This window comes from Muntiacus reevesi, chromosome 4 (assembly GCF_963930625.1).
Source record: "Muntiacus reevesi chromosome 4, mMunRee1.1, whole genome shotgun sequence".
Classification (NCBI taxonomy): Eukaryota; Metazoa; Chordata; class Mammalia; order Artiodactyla; family Cervidae; genus Muntiacus; species Muntiacus reevesi.
This window is the reverse complement of record NC_089252.1, coordinates 70,094,316-70,114,717: the sequence shown is the minus strand read 5'-3', so window position 1 is coordinate 70,114,717 and position 20,402 is coordinate 70,094,316. Positions and strand designations below refer to the sequence as shown.

At 40.9% G+C, this 20,402-nt stretch overlaps 1 protein-coding gene across 12 annotated transcripts in view; it reads right to left on the bottom strand.

Annotated features, from left to right (window-relative positions):
- LRRFIP2 (LRR binding FLII interacting protein 2) overlaps window positions 1-19,760 on the bottom strand; it is a 109,600-nt gene extending 89,840 nt beyond the window's left edge. For 4 of the 12 annotated variants that reach the window (XM_065932972.1, XM_065932975.1, XM_065932973.1 and 1 more), the window contains exon 1: window positions 19,471-19,760. The gene's annotated coding sequence lies outside the window, so the exon portion shown is untranslated. The remainder of the gene's footprint in view (window positions 1-19,470) is intronic. The other 8 variants (XM_065932978.1, XM_065932982.1, XM_065932979.1 and 5 more) reach the window with 5 other exon arrangements.
- Window positions 19,761-20,402: the final 642 nt, after the last annotated feature.

Here is a 20,402-nt window from a genome sequence, read left to right as displayed (position 1 = left end):
AGCACACTCAGATAGCTCTGTCTGGGTCCTGATGGTGGCGGTTCCCTACATCGTAAGTATTACATTTCATCATAGAGAATTCAACATACTGGCGTTAAGTCTTCTGTGTCAGCATTATCATTACAGGTAACCCAAGTCCATACAATAAAAACAGTTGGTAGTTACTTATAAGCAAATCCCAAGATCCAGAATGGCACCTGAACTGAAATTAGAGCGACCGGAGCTGCTGCCGCTGGACGAGATTTAAACCGAGAGGCTCTGAGTTGGTTGCACAACCAGTTGCTGCTCTCTCTTCCCACTGCCTACGCCTTCCTTTCCTCACCCAAAGAGCAGAAATAACAACTGTCTCCACTATCTGACATGGCTAATGTGAGGCTCAAGTGAGTTAAGATAAATGCAAGCACTTAGCAGACAAAACGTTTCAAGTGTCTTGAACTAACTAGCTCTTTTACATATTTAGCTTATGAAGCTGACAAAAGGGCATTCCTAGCCTTTCTTTAAAATTTTTTATTTTTAACTAAACAAAAGTATCCTCAAAATTGCTTCTACCAGTATGCTTCTTGAGGTATCACTGGCCATGCTAAAAAACATTTTAAGGTACTCTGTGTTATTCAAAGTCTTTTTTGGAAAATCTGAATAAATACACAAGTTCAGAGGTATAACTGTATAATGTGTGTTAGTCACCTTATTAGAACACAAATTGACTTAGAAAGACAAAGGTCATTAAATGTACACTTAAGATCTGCGCATATATCTCCATGTAAATTCCACCTCAAAAGGAAAGGACCTTCAAACAAATACTGAACTCTAGTCAATGATGCACATACTGAAACATTCAGGGTTGAAGTGTACTGATACCTTCTACTTATTTTGAAATGTATCCAAAAATAAAAAGGAATAATTGACAGAGAGGAGAATGGATAAAGGACTATATGGGTGACAACATATAATAAAATATTAATAGCAGAATCCAGGTGGTAGGTACAAGAGTGTTCAGAGACCTCTGTCAACTGTTTTTTTAGCTGTGCCACGCAGCTTGCAAGATCTTAGTTCCCTTACCAGAAATCAAACCTGGGCCTGCAGTGAAAGTATGGAGTCCTAACTACTAGACCACCAGCGAGTTCCCTCAACTTTTTTGTATGTTTGAGATTTTTTTATAATAAAGTGCTGGGAAAAAAGTAACTGGTTGACAAAGATAGATGACTAAATGAACAAAAGGCATGGCAACTGGGAATTGCAATTAAAAAATCTTGATTTGAAAGAAAAAGGAAGGCAGAGGTACTCACAGTATAGAAGAATACCAATAGTTATGTATACATTAGAAAGATTATGGGAAAAGGAGAGAACATGAATTCCTGGACTAAAAGGAAAAAAAAAAAATGGAGGCAGGGGAAGGGCACAAAAAGCAGGGGGAGAAAAGGGGGAGAGAAAAAGAGAAAAAAGCAAGGAAGGGAGGGAGGGATTGCAAAGACATCAATTCTGAAATATCTAGATGAGACCATTACACAGAACCCACAAAAGCAACAAAAGGAACACCCAGAACTTCAGGCAAAGTAAAAAATGAAAAATACATACATGAGGCAGAACGGAGGGCCTGGCAGGACAAAGAAAGATAGGTACTAAACACAAATTAAATCTCAGGAAAAGTATCAGAACCTATAATGGTTAATTTAAACTCATCTTTTATAAAATACAATGCCTATAAAAGGTCAAAGACTTGTATAGTCACATCTCCTACTTCCACACCCAGCAGTCCTAAGATTACCAAAAATGTTTTTTAAAGTCTAGTATTTTGAATACTTAGTATTCTTATATACCCAACACAACCAATAATCTTTCCGTTTCCTCTTTTCATAAGAGTACATGCCAGGGGCGAACTTCCTTCCTTGTTAACAATGTTATTCAATAAATGAACTCTAACGGGCTGTATGTTCAACATGATTTATAATACCACATCATCAACTGTGCAGAACCTAAATCAGGAAGATGTACTCTTACCAACAACTGCATTCTCACTTTGCCCTAAGAAGTAAACCATGTTCTAGTAGTACCATTTGAATGGACTCCTTTCCCCACACCTTTAAGTAGCTCAGAAATGTATTGTCACATGTTCAGAGACTGAATGGGAAGGAGAGAAAATTAACTACTACTGAAGATAGGTCCCACTTAAAAGTGTGAAATAAAGCAGAAAACAAGAAAACAGCACAAGTACTAGGGTTAAAAATAGAAGCTCAGGTGACAAAAAATCCAAACAAAAGTGATAAAATCCCAAAGGTGATAAAACCCCAAACAAAGGAAAAATGTAGAAGTGTGAAATAAGGATATGATTTTCTAATGTAATATGAAGGAGATTCTAAAATTATGAAATTTTAATAAAAGAAATCATACACCTTTAATTTTTCCCTTTTCAGTGAAGATCTACTAAAAATTTGCAAGGTACTATGTACATACTAATCATTGCCTTGTAAGTGGAAGAAAGAGTACAATGGGAAAATTAAAATCGTACAGAGATCAGAGATACCATTTCTATATATTCTTTTTTTAAAGTCAAATAATTAATTTACTTATTGGCCACACTGGAGCACATATGGGAACTTAGTTCCCTGACCAGAGATCAAACCCATGCCCCGTGCAGCAGAAGTGAGAATCTTAACCACTGGAAATCAGGGAAGTCCTGTCCACATATCCTTTCTCACTATTCAGAGAATAGTGTTCTCTGAAGCACAAAGGTTTTTATTTTGAGGAAGTCAAATCACCTATTTTTTTCTTTTGTGGTAAGACTTTGATGATGCATAGGCTAAGAAAGCACTGTCCGCCCAAAGGTGACAAAGATTTACTCTCTTTTCTTCTAAGAGTTTTACAGCTTTAGCTTTACATAATCCATTCTGAGTTAGTTTTTATGGTGTGACACAGGGATCCAACTTCATTCTTTTGCATGTGGTTATCTACTTTTTCCAGTACCATTTGTTTAAAAGACAGTCCTTTCCCTCACTGAACTGTCTTGGCACCCTTGTTAAAAATCAACTAAACATAAAAGTAAGGGTTTATTTCTGGCCCCACAATTCCATTCCATTGATTATTATGTATATCCTTATGCCAGTATTACACCGTTTGTAACTGATTGCTGTAGCTTCACAGTAAGTTTTAAAATTAGGAAGCATGAATCCTCCAACTTTGTTCCTCTTTAAGATTGTATTGCCGCGTCTGGGTCCCTTATCTTGCCACACAAATTTTAGGATGGGCATGACTATTTCTGCAACAAAAACTGAATTCTGCACTGTCCAAGATCAATTTGTACAGCAGTGTCATCTTAACAATATTCATATTCCAAAACATGAACATGGGATGTCTTGCCATTTATATAGATTTTCTTTAATTTCTTTCACCAATATTTTGTGATTTTCAATGAACAAGTTTTGAATTATTTAAATTAAATTTCTTTTCCCATCACAGGGGTCATTTTAAAGATCAAATGGATATAGTGAGTACGTTTTTATAAACTGTAAAATGTTTCAGAAATATAAGATGTAACTGATACCAAAAAAACCCAAAATCTGAAATCACAATAGCAAAAGAGGTGACAAAGCAAAACTCAGAAGGAAATCCCATGGCTAAAGTTAATCTCAGTTGAGCCACAAGTGGGTGGGTAGGTGGGTGGGGAGCTGTGTATTTTCAAACATAAATCTAACCCTAAATCTAATTCAACACCAGACCTACATCCTTTGTGGGAAGGCATTTTTCTCTATTTCCAATTAACTATATATGTTCAGTTCAGTTGCTCAGTCGTGTCTGATTCTTTGTGACCCCGTTGACTGCAGCACACCAGGCCTCCCTGTCTATCACCAACTGCCGGAGTTTACTCAAACTCATGTCCATCGAGTCACTGATGCCATCCAATCATCTAATCCTCTGTCATCCCCTTCTCCTACCCTCAATCTTTCCCAGCATCAGGGTCTTTTCCAATGAGTCAGTTCTTCACATCAGGTGGCAGAAATATTGGAGTTTCAGCTTTAGCATCAGTGCTTCCAATGAATATTCAGGACTGATTTCCTTTAGAATGAACTAGTTTGATTTCCTTGCAGTCCAAGGGACTCTCAAGAGTCTTCTCCAACACCACAGTTCAAAAGCATCAATTCTTCAGTGCTCAGCTTTCTTTATAGTCCAACTCTCACATCCATACATGACCACTGGATAAACCATAGCCTTGACTAAACGGACCTTTGTTAGCAAAGTAATTTCTCTTTTTACTATGCTGTCTAGGTTGGTCATAGCTTTTCTTCCAAGGAGCAAGCATCTTTTAATGTCATGGCTGCAGTCACCATCTGCAGTGATTCTGGACCAAAGAAAATAAAATCTCTCACTGTTTCCATTGTTTCCCCATCTATTTGCCATGAAGTGATGGGGCCAGATGCCACGATCTTAGTTTTCTGAATGTTGAGCTTTAAGCCAACTTTTTCACTCTCCTCTTTCACTTTCATCAAGAGGCTCTTTAGTTCTTCTTCACTTTCTGCCATAAGGGTGGTGTCATCTGTATATCTGAGGTTACTAATATTTCTGACAGCAATCTTGATTCCAGTTTGTGCTTCATCAAGCCTGGCATTTCGTATGATGTACTCTGCATATAAGTTAAATAAGCAGGGTGACAATATATAGCCTTGATGTACTCCTTTCCTGATTTGGAACCAGTCTGTTGATCCACGTCCAGTTCTAACTTTTGATTCTTGGCCTGCATACAGATTTCTCAGGAGGCAGGTCAGGTGGTCTAGTATTCCCATCTCTTAATGAATTTTCCACAGTTTGTTATGATCCACACAGTCAAAGGCTTTGGCATAGTCAATAAAGCAGAAGTAGATGTTTTTCTGGAACTCTCTTGCTTTTTTGATGATCCAACGGATGTTGGCAATTTGATCTCTGGTTCCTCTGGCTTTTCTAAATCCAGCTTGTACATCTGGAATTTCACAGTTCATGTATTGTTGAAACCTGGCTTGGAGAATTTTGAGCGTTCTTTTGCTAGTGTGTGAGATGAGTGCAATTGTGTGGTAGTTTGAGCATTCTTTGGGATTGCCTTTCTTTGGGATTGGAATGAAAACCGACTTTTTCCAGTCCTGTGGCCACTGCTGAGTTTTCCAAATTTGCTGGCATATTGAGTGCAGCACTTTCACAGCATCATCTTTAGGATTTGAAATAGCTCAACTGGAATTCCATCACCTCCACTAGCCTTGTTCGTAGTGACACTTCCTAAGGCCCACTTGACTTTGCATTCCAGGATGTCAGGTTCTAGGTGAGTGATCACACCATCGTGGTTATCTGTGTCATGAAGATTTTTTTTTGTATAGTTCTTCTGTGTATTCTTGCCACCTCTTCTTAATATCTTCGGCTTCTGTTAAGTGCATACCATTTCTGTCCTTTACTGTGCCCATCTTTGCATGACATGTTCCTTTGGTATCTCTAAGTTTCTTGAAGAGATCTCTAGTCTTTCCCATTCTATTATTTCCCTTTATTTCTTTGCACTGATCACTGAGGAAGGCTTTCTTATCTCTCCTTGCTATTCTCTGGAACTCTGCATTCAAATGGGTATATCTTTCCTTTTCTCCTTTGCCTTTCACTTCTCTTTTTTGTCAGCTATTTGTAAGGCCTCCTAAGAGAACCACTTTGCCCTTTTGCATTGCTTTTTCTTGAGGACGGTCTTGATCACTGCCTGTTGTACAATGTCAGGAACCTCTGTCCACAGTTCTTCAGGCACTCTGTCTATCATATCTAATCCGAGGTATGAAGCAACATTAAAAAACATTAAAAAACCTGTCCTCCTACTGAACTTACAAGGGTGTGTTCTCTTTCTGAAGTATGTGTAGTTATAACTGAAACTTTCATGAAAAGAAGTAAAAATCAAAATATGATAGAAGAATACGATACCTGCTGCTGATAATAAAATAGAGGGGATCAGAATTAAGTCCCAAAGGGGGTGGGTGGGTGGGGGGGGAATTAGCTTTAGACTTTAGTTTCTCCTTCTGCCTGGGAGTGAATTCTACCAACGATGCTCACATTAACTCTATTCTATTAGTAAAAAAAAAAAAAAAAGCAAACTTAGAATACCAAAAGAAAAAATTACATGAATAAAGACAATTATTTTAATTTCTTTTTGATCTACAGTAAAACAAAACACTAAGCTGAAAATGACCCAAACTGACAATAGCTTTAAGTCAAGGCCAGTCAACATGATACAATAAATTATAGCATTAGAAAACTCATGGGGTTGGAGAGGGAGGTGGGATGGGGGACCGGGATGGGGAATACGTGTAACTCTATGGCTGATTCATATCAATGTATGACAAAACCCACTGAAAAATAAAAAATTAAAAATAAATAAATAAATAAAAAAGAAAACTCATGGGAAGCAAATAAAGACAGGGACAAGTTGATATCATGTCTACAAGGTACAAAAAGATGACAAATGGCATGTAAAGTGTGACTGAAATTATGTAAAATTTTGTACATATGAAAAATAAATGGCAAAGGAAATAGTGTGTAAAAAATTCTTTTTTCTTAAGCTTTATATATTGCAGATAATCACCTTACCAAAAACTGACTTAAGCTACTAAAAGCTACAATTCTGGGGCTACCTCATAGTATGAAAACATGTAAAAAGAATAGTCAACTTTGACACCGTATTAAGCCGATGAAGGGGAAAGATTCATTTGACCTGTCAGAGTACTACAAAGAAGGACAATGAAAATTTACGTGGGTTTCATCTGGTAAAATCATAACGTTCTAACAGATTTCACACCAGCCAAGACTCTTATGGGCACAACGAAAGTCTAAGTAAACGAAAAACACATTATTAATTTTAAAAAGAATGAACACCATTAGATTAACCTTACAAATGTAATAAAATTAGAACTCTGACTCCAATCAGTAAGTTAGAATTAGAACAAAGAAGTAACCATTAACGTTACCAAGACTCTAAAGCCTTGGGTAAGACACCAATGTTCAACTCTACATGTTCTTATGATCAGAGCAAAATTCTTTGAAATTTTGGGTTTCTCTTTAGATCCCTATGATTCTTCCACCATGCGTTCACCCACTGGGGGAAAAATAGTGGTGACAGGAAGATGCCAACATTTCCCTTCTCTTGGGCCATGCTGGTCAGGTTTGTGTAGTTTAAACTTGTCTTAGAAAGACAAAATAATTCCCTGAAATGGTAGGCAAGATACTGACTAGGCTCATAAAAGGATGAAGTTAACAGATAAATATGATGTAAGTACAGTGTTTGTGAGGGAAGGACTAGAGAAGAGGGCAGAGCTGACAACACAGCTTCGAGAGTGGGTGATCCAAGTGTCACTCCAATCCAAGGACACAGGCGACCAGGGCCATTCCAGACACATTCCTTCTGCTCATGAAAGACTCAATACCAACACTTGGTGGGCTCCTTTCTAAAAAAACGAACAGGCCCTCCCATACCTGCTCATCTACTACCCTCAACACCCTCCCCCCCACACACTGACATTCACACACACAAAGAAAACGAAATCATTAATAAAATAACTTCTCTGGGACTTCCCTGGTGGTCCAGTGGCTAAGACTCCTCTCCCGATGCAGGGAGCCTGGGTCTGATCCCTGGTCAGGGAACTAGGTCCCATATGCCACAACCAAAGAGCCTGCATGCCGCAGCTGAGATCCCACAAGCTGCAACTAAGATCCAGTGCAGCCAAATTAATTTTAAAAAGTAGCAACTTTCATGAAGTTAAGGCCATGAGTCACCAGACTCAAAAGGCCTACTGACTGTACAAGTCCTGAATCTACACCAAGGTATTTCATAGTGAATTCTTATAGTTAATTTCAAACATGAGAACAAGAATGATTTTACAAGCTTTCCAGGGATGGAAAGATCAGGTCACAGATAAAGGATCAACAATTAGAATGGTACAACAAAAATAATTCTGGCAACAAGAAGACAATAGAGTGATGCCTTCACATTCCTGAAAGAAAATTACAGACCCCCTGTAAGAAGCTTAAGCCCAGCCACACTGCTCTGTTCTCATGCGCGCACGCTCAGCTGTGTGTGAGTTAGTCACTCAGTCGTGTCTGACTTTTTGTGACCCATGGACTGTAGCCTGCCAGGCTCCTCTGTCCATGGATTTTTCTAGGCAAGAATACTGGAGTGGGTTGCCATTTTCTCCTCCAGGGTCATCCTCAAACTTGATTACCAAAGACTTCAGACACCCACATTTTCAAAAATTTATCTTTTACACCCTATGTTAATGTTACTAAAGGTACATCTCTAATAAAAGAGAAAATCAAAAAGACGGAAACAGCACACGGGGAATAAATCCAAGACCGAAGAGGTAAACGGGATCAAGCCATCCCAGGGTGGAGGACACCCCAGGAAGAAAGCTACAGACTGAAGCAATCACTGGTTCCAGAGACATAACAGAGAGCTGGCATCGCCCAAACCGCCACAGCCTTTGAGACTTCTTTTTAATACGAGTTGAGCTGGCCCAGGCTTTTAATCTGAATTTAGTCCGTCTTGACCCCATGTTGGAAGTTCCCAATGTTCCACCCCCAGCTGCCCAGATGGGAGGGAGGCCATATTTCACACCATGGATATATTTCACTTTTATCTACTGCTAACAGATAGAGCAGGAAGAGCCTGAAAAAACAGTGTACTTCCCCAACCATATTCCTTCTTGGTACTTAATACCTTGCAAAGACTTCAGCTCCACCAGGTGCCCTGACTGTAATGAGTCTTAGGGTTTCTCAGGACTTATTAGCAAACTTTCCCAAGGACTTAACAGAAAGGACTCAAGAAAGAGTCTGTTCAGCTTATCTGCTTCTGTCAGCCTTCATTTAATAGTAGCAATATGGACCTTTCTATTCTTAACTAGGTTCATATTTGCCATTCAGTTTTTCAACTGTCAAAATAGACACTGCCTAGGGATAACTGTGGTAGAAATTGGCCTACCATTCATCGAGTCATTTCCCCTTTTTGCCCACAGTTATACTACATTTCAGGGGCTTCCCAGGTTGCACAGTGGTAAAGAATCCATTTGCAATGCAGGAGATACAGGAGACCCGGCTTCAAACCCTGAATCAGGAAGATCCCTAGAGAAGGAAATGGCAACCCACTCCAGTATTCTTGCCTGGAGAATCCCATGGACAGAGGAGCCTGGTGGGCTACAGTCTATGGGGTCTCCAGGAGTCGGACATGACTGGGCAACTGAGGACACACACATGCTACATTTCACGACCTTCCTTGAATTAGGAGCAGCTATTTGACTGAATTCTGGCTCATGGAATGTGGACAAAAATGATATATGTACTAGTCCAGGCCCACAAACTTGCCATGGAAGCCACCACACTCCCTCTCCTTGCCCTTGAATCTGTCAGCCAGAGGCAGAGAGTTCAGTGCAAGTGTGAAAGTCTCTGAGTCCCATGGAAGAGCAGAGCCACTAGATGAAAGCGGTCTGAGTCCTCAGTGACTGCGTGGAACCAGCTACCCCTTTGCCAGTGGGAGTGAGAAAGAAGTGTTAACGTGTTAAACTACTGAGACTCGGGTGTTGTTTGTTACAGCAGGTTAGCCTAACCTGACTAATAGACACAAAAGGGTGATCAAACCATTCAGTTTTTCAAAATGAAGTCACAAACTGATTAGGAATACATATTTGCAGGAAGGGATATGATTACAGAGCAAGGCAGGGTTCCAAAAGAGTTCCAAAAGGTTCCAAAAGAGTTATTACCATGTAAAATGGGATTATTATTACTGGGAGGGCAAAAAGCTGTCATTTAAGATTATTTACAGGAAACTTTTAGGATACTGAATGTTCAGTTTCTTGGCCTTGGTAGTGAGGCCATAGGTGCTTATTTTATTAGTCTTCCTGAAATTGTATTTTTGTTTTCTATTTCTCTATAGGTATTTCACAAATAAACCACAAATTACTAAATTAGAAAGAGCAGACACTTGAAAATTTAAAATAAATTAGAAAGAGTAGACATGTGAAAAATCTATTGGAGCATTTGGGGAAAATAAGGTGACTAGAAAGCTAACTCCCTCCCCCTCCAAAAAAAAGTCCTTAAATCTTGGGGTGGGGGGAGGGGTGGGAAAGAAAGTTAAACAAGAAAGGAAACAATCATGATATTAATTCTTGGCTTAAGTAGTAAACAGCATTTAGTTATAAGGAAGACACAACTATTGATTTAAAATTGCAAAATTAGAATGTTGCAGGGAGAAATAGGAACAAATAATGAAAAAAATACTATAAAACAATGATTAAAAAACAGCAGTTTTTCACCATTTGAAGATACTCTTTAAGTGCATATATGCTTTTCACACAAAAATAGGTTGATAAAACATGTGCTATGTTGTAACCAGCTATGGCTGATGCTATGGTCGGTTCCCACTCTGGTTTACATCTTTGTGTGAACACCTCACTTGGAATGTAGGCAGAACTCATGACTTGCTTCTACCAACAGACTATGACAAAGGTTACAAGACGTCATTCCCATGATTATACCACACTACATGGGGTTGTCTAGCCTGTAGAATTGCCCTGGGCTTTCCTTGATGCTTTGATGAAGTGGTCAGAACACCCAAGGGTCAAGAACTTCAGGTTGCCCCTAAAAGCTGAGAGTAGCCTTTAGGACCTTGAAGACAGCCTACAGATGACCAAGCAACTTCTAGTAAGCAAGAAGTCTCAGTCATAATTTCACAAGAAAACTAATTCTGCCAAAAACCTAAGTGAGCTTAGAAGCAATTTTTTCCCCCAGTTGAGTCTTCAGGTGAGAATACAGCCCAGCCAACACCTGACTGCAATTTCATGAGACCCTAAACAGAAGACAGTTTAACTTCGCTCAGACTCCTGCCCCCAAAGAAACTGTAGGATAGTAAATGTGTGTTGTTTTAAGTTGCTAAATTTGTGCACTCTGTTATACAACACAGAAAACAAATGCAACTGCTTTAAAAACTGGATGAATGAATTCAGCAAAGGTGTAGGGATACAAAATCAACACAGAAGATCAGCCGTATTTCTATACACTAACAACCAAATGAACAACTAGAAAGGAAAGAAAAGAATACTGTTTATGATAAGAAAAAAAGAACAAAACACTAGGAATAGGCTTAACCTAGAAGGCAAAAGATCTGTTTACTGAAAACTACAAAATATTGCTAAAAGAAATGAAAGGACACATAAATAAATGGAAAGCTACCTCATGTTCATGGATTTGAAAACTTTATACTATTAAAATGTCAAAACACCCAAAGAAACCTACAGCTTCAATGCACTCTCTACAAATCCCAATTACAGTTTCTGCAAAAATGGAAAAACCCATCCTAACATTAGAACTCCTATGGAATCTCATGGGACCCCAAATAGTCAAAACAATCTTGAAAAAGAAAAAGAAAGAGGCATCACACTTTCTGATTTCAAAAGTTGCTGGAAAGCTACAATAGCCAAAACAATGTGTTATGGGCATATAGAGAGGCATACAGGCCAACAGAATTTAACACAAGTTAAATAGCACAAAAATCAACCTGGGATATATGGTCAAATGATTTTCAACAAGGGTGTCAAGATCAGTTAATGGGGAATGGACAGTCTTTCCAACAACTGGTGCTAGTAAAACTGGAAATGCACATGCAGAAGAATAAAGCTGGACTATTACTGTATGTTGTATACAAAAATCACCCACTAGTAGGCCAAAGAAATAAACAGAAGAGCTAAAACTGTCTACATACAAAAAGGCTTCTGATGTTTCATATAGCAAAGAATTTTTGAAGAGGACACCAAAATCACAGGCAACAACAGGAAAAGTTAGAGGAAGTGGACTTCAAAACTAAAAACTTCTGTGTATTAAAGTACACTATCAACAGAGTAAAAAAAAAATTGACCCATGGAATGGGAGAAAATATTTGCAAATCATGTATCTGATAAGGGATTATTAGCATGTGGAACATACAGAGAACCCCTGAAACTCAACAACAACAACAACTCTTTCAAAGCCGGACAAAGGACTTGAACAGCTGCTTCTCCAAAGATATACAAATGATCAAAAAACACTTGAAAAGATTCTCAACATCATTAATCATTATGGAAATGCAAGTCAAAACCACAATGAGATAGTACCACTTACCCACAAAAATGGCTCTATTTTTAGAAAGAAACATAGAGGGAGAATCTTTGACACAGTATGTCAAAGATGCAGAGATATCAGAACCTTTGGACACTATAAAATGGTGCAGTTGCTACAGAAAATGGCATGGCAAGTCTTCAAAAAAATAACCACAAAATTATTATACGATCCAGCAATTCCACTCCTGGGTATACATCCAAAAGAAAAGCAAGCAGGGACTCACACAGATATGCAACTGTGTTCAAAACCAGCATTGTTCACAGGAGCCAAAAGGTAGAAGCAACCCGAAGGTCCATCAACAATGAATAGATAAAATATGTTATATATCTATATATGATAAAATATTATTCATCTTTGAAATCAAGTGAAATTCTCATACATGCTCCAACATGGATGAACCTTGAAGACATGCTAAGGGAAATAAACTAGCTATTTTATAAGACAAATACTCCATGAGTCTACTTACATGGGGTGTCTAGAGCAGTCAAATTCATAGGGACAGAAGGTAGAATGTGGTTACCAGGGGCTGGGGAGCAATGAGGATTATTGTTGAATGGTTAAAGAGTTTCCCTCTGGGAAGAGGAGAAAATTTTGGAGATGGATGGTGGTGATGGCTGCATAACAATGTGGGTGTACTTAACTGTACACTTTAATGCTGAAAATGGCAAATTTTATGTTACATGTATTTTACCACAATGAAAAAACCACTTTGGATAGAGAGCAAAGGATGAGTGTGGCAAGACAGCAGGATAGAATCCTCTCATTTCCTTGACTATCCACTTGGACGTGGGGAAAAACATCTCATCTAAATCTAAAATGGATTTCTTGGGATTTCCCTGGTGGTCCACAGGTTAAAAGTCCCCCTGCCAGTGCAGGGGACACAGGTTTGACCCCTGGTTCAGGAATATCCCACATGCTGGGGGGGCAATTAAGCCTGTGGGCCACAACTACTGAAGCCTGTGCTCGAGAGCCCACGCTCCGCAATGAGAAGCCACAGCACAACCGGGGAGGCCCGTGTGCGGCAACGAAGACCCAGCGCAGCCAGAGATAAACCAGTAATTCTTTTTTAACGGACTTTTCTCTATTTTTAGTCCTATAATCTTTGATCATTTAGCAACAACATGTATGCTTACTAATTATGTTGTAATTATACAAGAAATAACACAATCAATACAATTTTGTTACTATAAGTGATTAAACCATGTAACAGAGAAATGAACACTTTAACATCCTAATTCCCTGCACACAGCATAGCTTAACTGCTCCTAGCTGTTAAAATGTTTCTATTGAGAAAAGTGGGAGATGTAGAAAAAATAACAAAGTGATCAGAACAAGCAACTTAAAAGTTAACTTTGTTTCCTAAAGCAGTAATTTTATATCCAAACTAGTTAAAAATTTCCTGTTCCTACTGAAGGAAAACTAAGATACAGAAGATTCAAACTGAAAACAATGGGAAAAGATGACTGTGATTTTTAAAGGAGGATTTTATTAATCTACTTCTGAGAAAATAAAAACACCCTGATAAGCCCTTGAACTTCAAGGTTTCTCCAACCTCTTTTCCACTCTTCCTCTCTGCTCTGCTCTAATCTCACTCTTTTTTTGGAGGAGAAGGGGAAGGCAGAGACAGGGAAGGGATATAACAAGATAATAGGAACATGACAGATATTAGGAATAGAGAAGAGAGAAAAACAGTGGTTATTTTTTCTACTCACACTGAATACTAAATACATCATCATCATCAAATGCTAACAATTCAAATTTCTGAGGGAAAAGAAAAACTCAACTTTTCTGGAGGGCCAGCCTACTGTGAAGCAAAAGAAAGGAAACCACCTGCAGGTTTTGCATCTATAAATGAAGTCTGTATGCCAAATTCTTCAAACAACCTCCACTCTAATCAAGGATTTGGATAAATATGGTGACATGAGCCTTGATCAAGAAAGCAGCACACTCAGCTCTTTAACAGCCGTCTGGCCTAAGAAGCTCTGAGATCAGCGAAAGAGCTCCAAACCCAAGCACTTCATTCACTAAGCAGGGAAACACCAAGGTTCCATGAGAAAGCCTCTGGTGCAGAAAGGCAGCTATGCTGGGACACGGCATCTGGTAATACACCAGAAATTTACAGCGAGAACTTTCTGATATTATACATGGGGCTGCACAGTTCTACGGGAAGAAGAGAATGAGAATTTGGGAAGAAGCTTGTTTCCCTGTATAAACTCAATAATCCCTTTTAAACAGCCCACCATTCCCACTGTCCTTCTGATCACAGGGACAGGGTCTCCAAACTGGACTTCTATTTCAACTCGGGCCATGGCCTGCCTATTGGGGTAAGAGTAATGTTTTTCCCCTGGTGTAGAACATTAGCCTGATCCTTGCCAAACACTCAGAATCAGACATGACATCAATACTGTGCTCCTCCTTGCACACATTCTTCTACAATGCTGCCCTCGTTAGTTTTCCTTAATCAAGCTCATCCCGTACCAAGGGAAAACAAAAAAAAACATGGATCTTAGACATGCATGCTAAGCACATTTTCACCCCCAAACTGAGTCTTAATCTTCTGAAGGCAAATGTCCTTTATAAGCTCCCTCTTCTGTTGCCATCTTCCTAAACCACAGGCCTTCCTGACTTGCAGTGGGGCCAGGACAGATTGTGGTTATGTGGTAGGTTCTGTCAGGAGAGCTTTGACAAGGCCTCAAAATAGACCCTGGGCACCGGCCAAGGAAACTGCCACTCACAAGTTCCAACTTTGTCCTCATACACTAATTCCTCAGCACTTCCTACCCGCCCCCGCCCCTGCCCCGTCTCTCCTTTAAAAAGAGTAAAGATTCTTGAACTCTTGCTAGTCTTGAGTGAGGTGTATAACATTGAAATTAAAAATGAAAATCTTCCTTATTCTGCTCAGGAACACTTTGCAGAATAAAGACTAAATCTGTCCTTCTGCCTTGAGAAATTAATCCATCAATAGCATTCTGGTTTGTAAAATGATTTTTGGATCTCGACCGCCACAGAGATTTATTTTATTATAAATAGATTAGGATGTGGAAGGTAAAGGAAGTGAAAAAATAGGCCATTTATTTCCCATGTGACTAATATATGGCAGCAGACTTCTGCAGGGCAAGAAGTGAAACTGTATACATTTTTAATTGATATTGGTCATAAACTCCTAAAACAATCAAGCTACTACACAAGGCACTCATTTAACTAGTATTGCCAAATATAAATGAAGTAGTTTGTCTATAATAGCAGTCTTCAAAGTACAATGCTTCTACCTTTACCAGTATAAATAAAATCACCCAGCTGTCACTCTAAGGTGTTTAAAATTACCTTATAAAATACACTTGTAGTATATTTTTAAATTGCAAGTAGAAAGAATACAAAGTAATTAACAGCTCTTTTCTCCTATAAGGTTAAGAAGATAGGTAATTTCTATTATAAAATAAATCCCAATATAAGCTTGAAATAAATTTTTAAAATTTCACAATTTAAGTCCCAACCTTGCCCTCACACTTCCAGAAATAAATTCCATATACACACTTACACACTATAGCAAAGGCTGATATATGAGTTGTTCATTACAGCAGTGTTAGCAGAAAGCTAAAAACAACCTTGCTGTTGTAGTTTAGTCACTAACTTGTGTCTGACTCTTTTACGACCCCACGGACTCTAGTCCACCAGGCTCTCTGTCCATGGGATTTCCCAGGCAAGAATACTGGAGTGAGTTGCCATTTCCTCCTCCAGTGAATCAGCCTGACCCAGGGATGGAAAGCTGCATCTCCCGCATTAACAGGCAGATTCTTTACCGCTGAGCCACCAGCGAAGCCAAATGTCTTGAACAGGGAATGTTAAACTGTGGGAAATGAGCAAGTTTTGTTTCATCTATATTACACGGTCAGCTGGTCTTTTCTGAAAAATAGGTGGACATATGTGCTAATATAGAATGATCTCTAAGACATATCAAAGGTCAGAATGAAAGGGACAGGGCATTTTTTTCTAAACACAGGAGATTATATATGGAAGAGAAATTTTGGAGAGACACATGGGAAACCATTAACCGGAAACCACTGCTTGGATTATGGAGTTGGGTGGTGGAGGGAGTCAAGCCTAGAAGTTTATTGTGGAGAGGAAACTTCCTTTTCACCAGGGGACTTTTTTTTTTTTAATGTTTAATCAATTTTAAAAAGTTCTACAAACAACTACTGAAGCCAGGAGGTGAGCACATTCCTATGGATGCCATTTCTCCACCTCTTCTTAATCACCTGCACTCTTCTTATCTACTGCTCTTCCCATCTCTAGACTAAAACAACAGCACACATATGGAGCAAATCTCAGAGCTTCCACAAGAAACAGAATCCCTTTCTCCATCCCCCAATCAAAATAAAGATATAACAGAGCAAAGGAAAAAGCGTTAGCATACAATAAACCCAGTTTTTAGCCCAGTGTTGGATTCCTTTTAAGTCTGCCTTAATTTATTGAAGGCCAGAAAGTTTTTAAAGTGAAAGCACAATGTGCAACGCAAATCATTTCTAATGGTATCCTATCTATTATCTTAAAGGGAAAAAGTGGAGAGAAGGGCAAAGTTATTTTACTCACAGGGTAAATTTTGCTCAACCCTTCTGTCAGAAGTTTTAAAAGTTGAGTTTTGAATGATGGTCATAAACTTTACTGTGCTTCTAACTGAATAAGGCTAACAGACCATCTTTCCATTCATATTCTCCAGGGAGAAAGCAAAGGCAAAGGTCTATGCAATGGCCTATTTGTAGGTACGATGGAAAGTGAGCCTGTGGTGAGGACAGAATGTGTTTCCTCTAAAATGATCCTCATCAACATTCCCAACATGCTGCAGGGAGATCCCCCCCCTCCCCTATATATCATCGATTCTGTTCCTCTTCACACTAGGAGCAGGGTAAACAATTCACAAAGAGCCTTGCAAGAAACTGCTCCCTCTCGCTTCTAGTAAAGACCTGTTTTTGTTTTGAGAGAAAAAGAATCTACTTTGCCAAACATATTCTCCGAATCTGTTTTTCCCTTCATTGTGGAGATGCTTAAATCCTGACCTAAGAAGGATTCTCTTACAAAGCTACCCATCAGGATTGTCAGTTCGGGTGGTTTCCACAAGGGATTTTCCAAAAGGAAATCTCTGTTCAATTGGAAACTGAAACTCTTAAGTCACTATTAGTTGGACAAAAATCAAAAGCAATATTAGGGAACGCTCTGAATATAATGGATATCCAAGGGAATAAAATGCCAAAATTTAGTCCAAGAATTAAAAGAATTTACTAAGCAAGATCAACAGGGCAAATTTACCATTACTTAATAACTGATAAGTAACTATAAAGTTCTTTATAAACCAACATAAAATAAGCTGATTTCCAAAAAGAAGAAATCGAGGCTAAGAGTATCAAGAACTCTGTGATTCAAAGTCATTTTGCTTAGCAACACTTCAAAAGCCAAAAATGATCAAATTACATTCCAGTAATAAAAAGTTATTTCTAATTTAAAATGAATTTATTCCCATAATGAAGCACTACTTTAATACACACTTTCTTCTAGGACAGAACTTAAACAGGAGCTCTGTATGGTCTTCCCAGGCGTCTCAGTGGTAAAGAATCCGCCCACCAGTGCAGCAGACGCAGGTGAGACCCCTGAGTCAGAAAAGCCCCTAGGGGAGGAAGTGGCAACCCACTCCAGTATTCTTGTCGAGAATTCCACGGATTGGAATCTGGAGTCTGGAGGACTAAAGTCCGTGCACAAATGAGCACGTATAAAGTCTCATTCCACCTTTTTAAGGGCAGATTTTCCCAAATGGGTAAGGTCTTTCCCTCAAATGACTGCTTGTTCTCTGTACTGCAGATTCTTTGAGTAAACTTTTTCCTACCTTTTCACTGACATTTAATTTGTTTCTAGACATTTATCTTCCTGGAGTGGGTAAAATCACAACAATTCACTTAGGAACTAACAAACTATTTTAAATCCAAAGCTTCTGCAAGAGTCCACTATTTGTTTCTCTACCATACTAACGACAATTATTAGCAGCAACAAACCTAACAGAGCATCAATGCAACACTTCCTAGGAGTGACGGTATCTAATTAAACAGGCAGTAACAAACCTCAAACCTTCCTCTATTCCAAGTTTAAGAACCCTATCAATGATTCATTCACAGAGAGAGTGATCTAACTTCCTCAATGAATCACACTTTCTGAAATTCTTATTCTACATGAGTATAATACTGGGTCATCATCTCTACATAATGTTGAACACAGCATGAAGTTGGTTAAACTGAGTTAATCCTGTAAGACATTCAAACCACAGCGAACCTCAAGTCCCTGCCAAGCAACACTTATCTGCAACACTTCGCCTTTTCCAACAATTGCACCTCTCCAAACAGATGCATCCCCAAAATAAACATTTAATCTTGAAACACTTATTTTAAACACTAATCAAGAACTGATTCATCCCCACCCTGCCCTCCATCTCTCCGGTTCCACTACTGCATCCCCATTCTCCTCCCGTTGTGATGCCATGAAAAAGTAATGGACACTGTTATCCTCACACTCAACCTTTAATCAATGAACCTACATTACACTTTTTCTTTTTAAGGGCAGAATTGCTGAGTCATTAAATGGAAACTCAAAGAAAAAGAGCTACAAGCAGTTGAAGTTTAGGATCCCATTATTTCCCTGGCCAGGTCTCCATAGCCTTATATTTGTATATCCCACGGTGGAAAAAGGAAAGCAAACACTTGAACTTTTCCCCCTCCCTGTCGAAGAAAAAGAGATGGGTTTCCTTAGGTCCTCTGGCTTCCTGCAACATACCCACGGGCACAAGAAGCAGGCCCGGCTGGAGCTACAGAACTTAACAATCTGGGTGTGAATAACACCTGGCAGTAGTCAAGCATTAACCCTGACACTCCTAGCTCGGGCTTCATTCAGTTCGGATCAGGGAGGAAGGGGGAAAAAAAAAAAAAAATCCCATACAAGCTCCACGCCTCCACCGGCCTGACACCTTTCCCCGGGTGGCCGGCCGGGGACAGACCGAGGGAGTGGTGTGTCGGGGAGAGGGAGGAGGAGTCCTGAGCACCCAAAGCGCAGAGACAGCGGCCCGAGTTCATCTCTCCCACAATGGGAGTATCGCTGTCCCCGCTCGCGGACCGAGGCTGCGCGTTCGAGACCCGGCGTGATGCCCGAGGACGCCGCAGGCAGGGGGCGACCTCGACCCCGGGGCCCGCCGGAGGGGGGCCTGGCCCCCAGCAGGGGTCGGCGGCAGCGCGGACCTCGCCTAGCTGCAGAGGCCGAGAAGCGGGGGCCCTGTTCCCCGCCAAGGCCGGCGGGAGGAGCGGCTCTTACCTGTGTCCGGGCGCGGGTTGGGGCTGCGGACGCCGCCGGGAAGGGCCGGAGCGGGGCTCGCCGTCCGGGAGCCTGCCGGAGCGAAGGGCGAGGGGCGCGGAAGGTGGACTCGGTCCCAGGTCCCCGGCCAGACGGGCCGGGCAGGACGCGGCGGCTACCGGCGCCGACGGCCGGTCAGTCAGTCACGCCGGTGTCCCCTCGGCGCCGCGGCTGAGACAGCGGGAACCGGCCCCCGGGAGGAGCCGCAGCCCGAGCGGCGGGCGGCGGAGGCGGAGGAGGGGCGGGGCCACAGGGTCGGCGACCCACTCACCCGGAAGTACTTGTGGTCGCGGCGGCGCGCGCTGCGCGACGGGCTTGACCCCCCGCGGCCGGCTGCGCGCCGCCGGTGGAGAAGAGACTCTGGACCCCGAGTAGGGTGGAGGCTCGGGCGGCCTCCTGAGGCGGCTCCTCCAGGCCCGCGGGGCCCACCCCGCTCCTCCGCCCCCAGGACGGGGGTCGGGAATGTGAACTGATGCGCGTGCCCGTTGGAGGCTACCCCTGCCTCGGTCACCTCTAAACTGTCCGGCCTAGAGGGCTTGGGTGAGTGGGCCGGGGCGGCAGTTCAAACCGTTGGAACGTAGGTGGGTGGGTGGGTGCGGCCGAAACGCTGGAAGCCTTATTTCCAAAATGAATGATTTTGGAATGATTTCCGGTGAAGAGTGCTGGGGGCGGGGCTGGGGGGGAAATACAGAGTCCGTTCAATATCTGATGGACTCGGACCTGTCATTCACTCCGAGAGTCTCTGTCGAGATCCACCAGCCTCAGGGCCGTGGAGAAAGACCAGAGGTCCTGCTCTTTGGGAAGCTGATCTTCTAGTGGGGTGGACGGATTTAAGCAAATGAGGCAATGACAGATTGCGGTGAGGCTCCGCAGGAGATACAAAAAGGTGATGA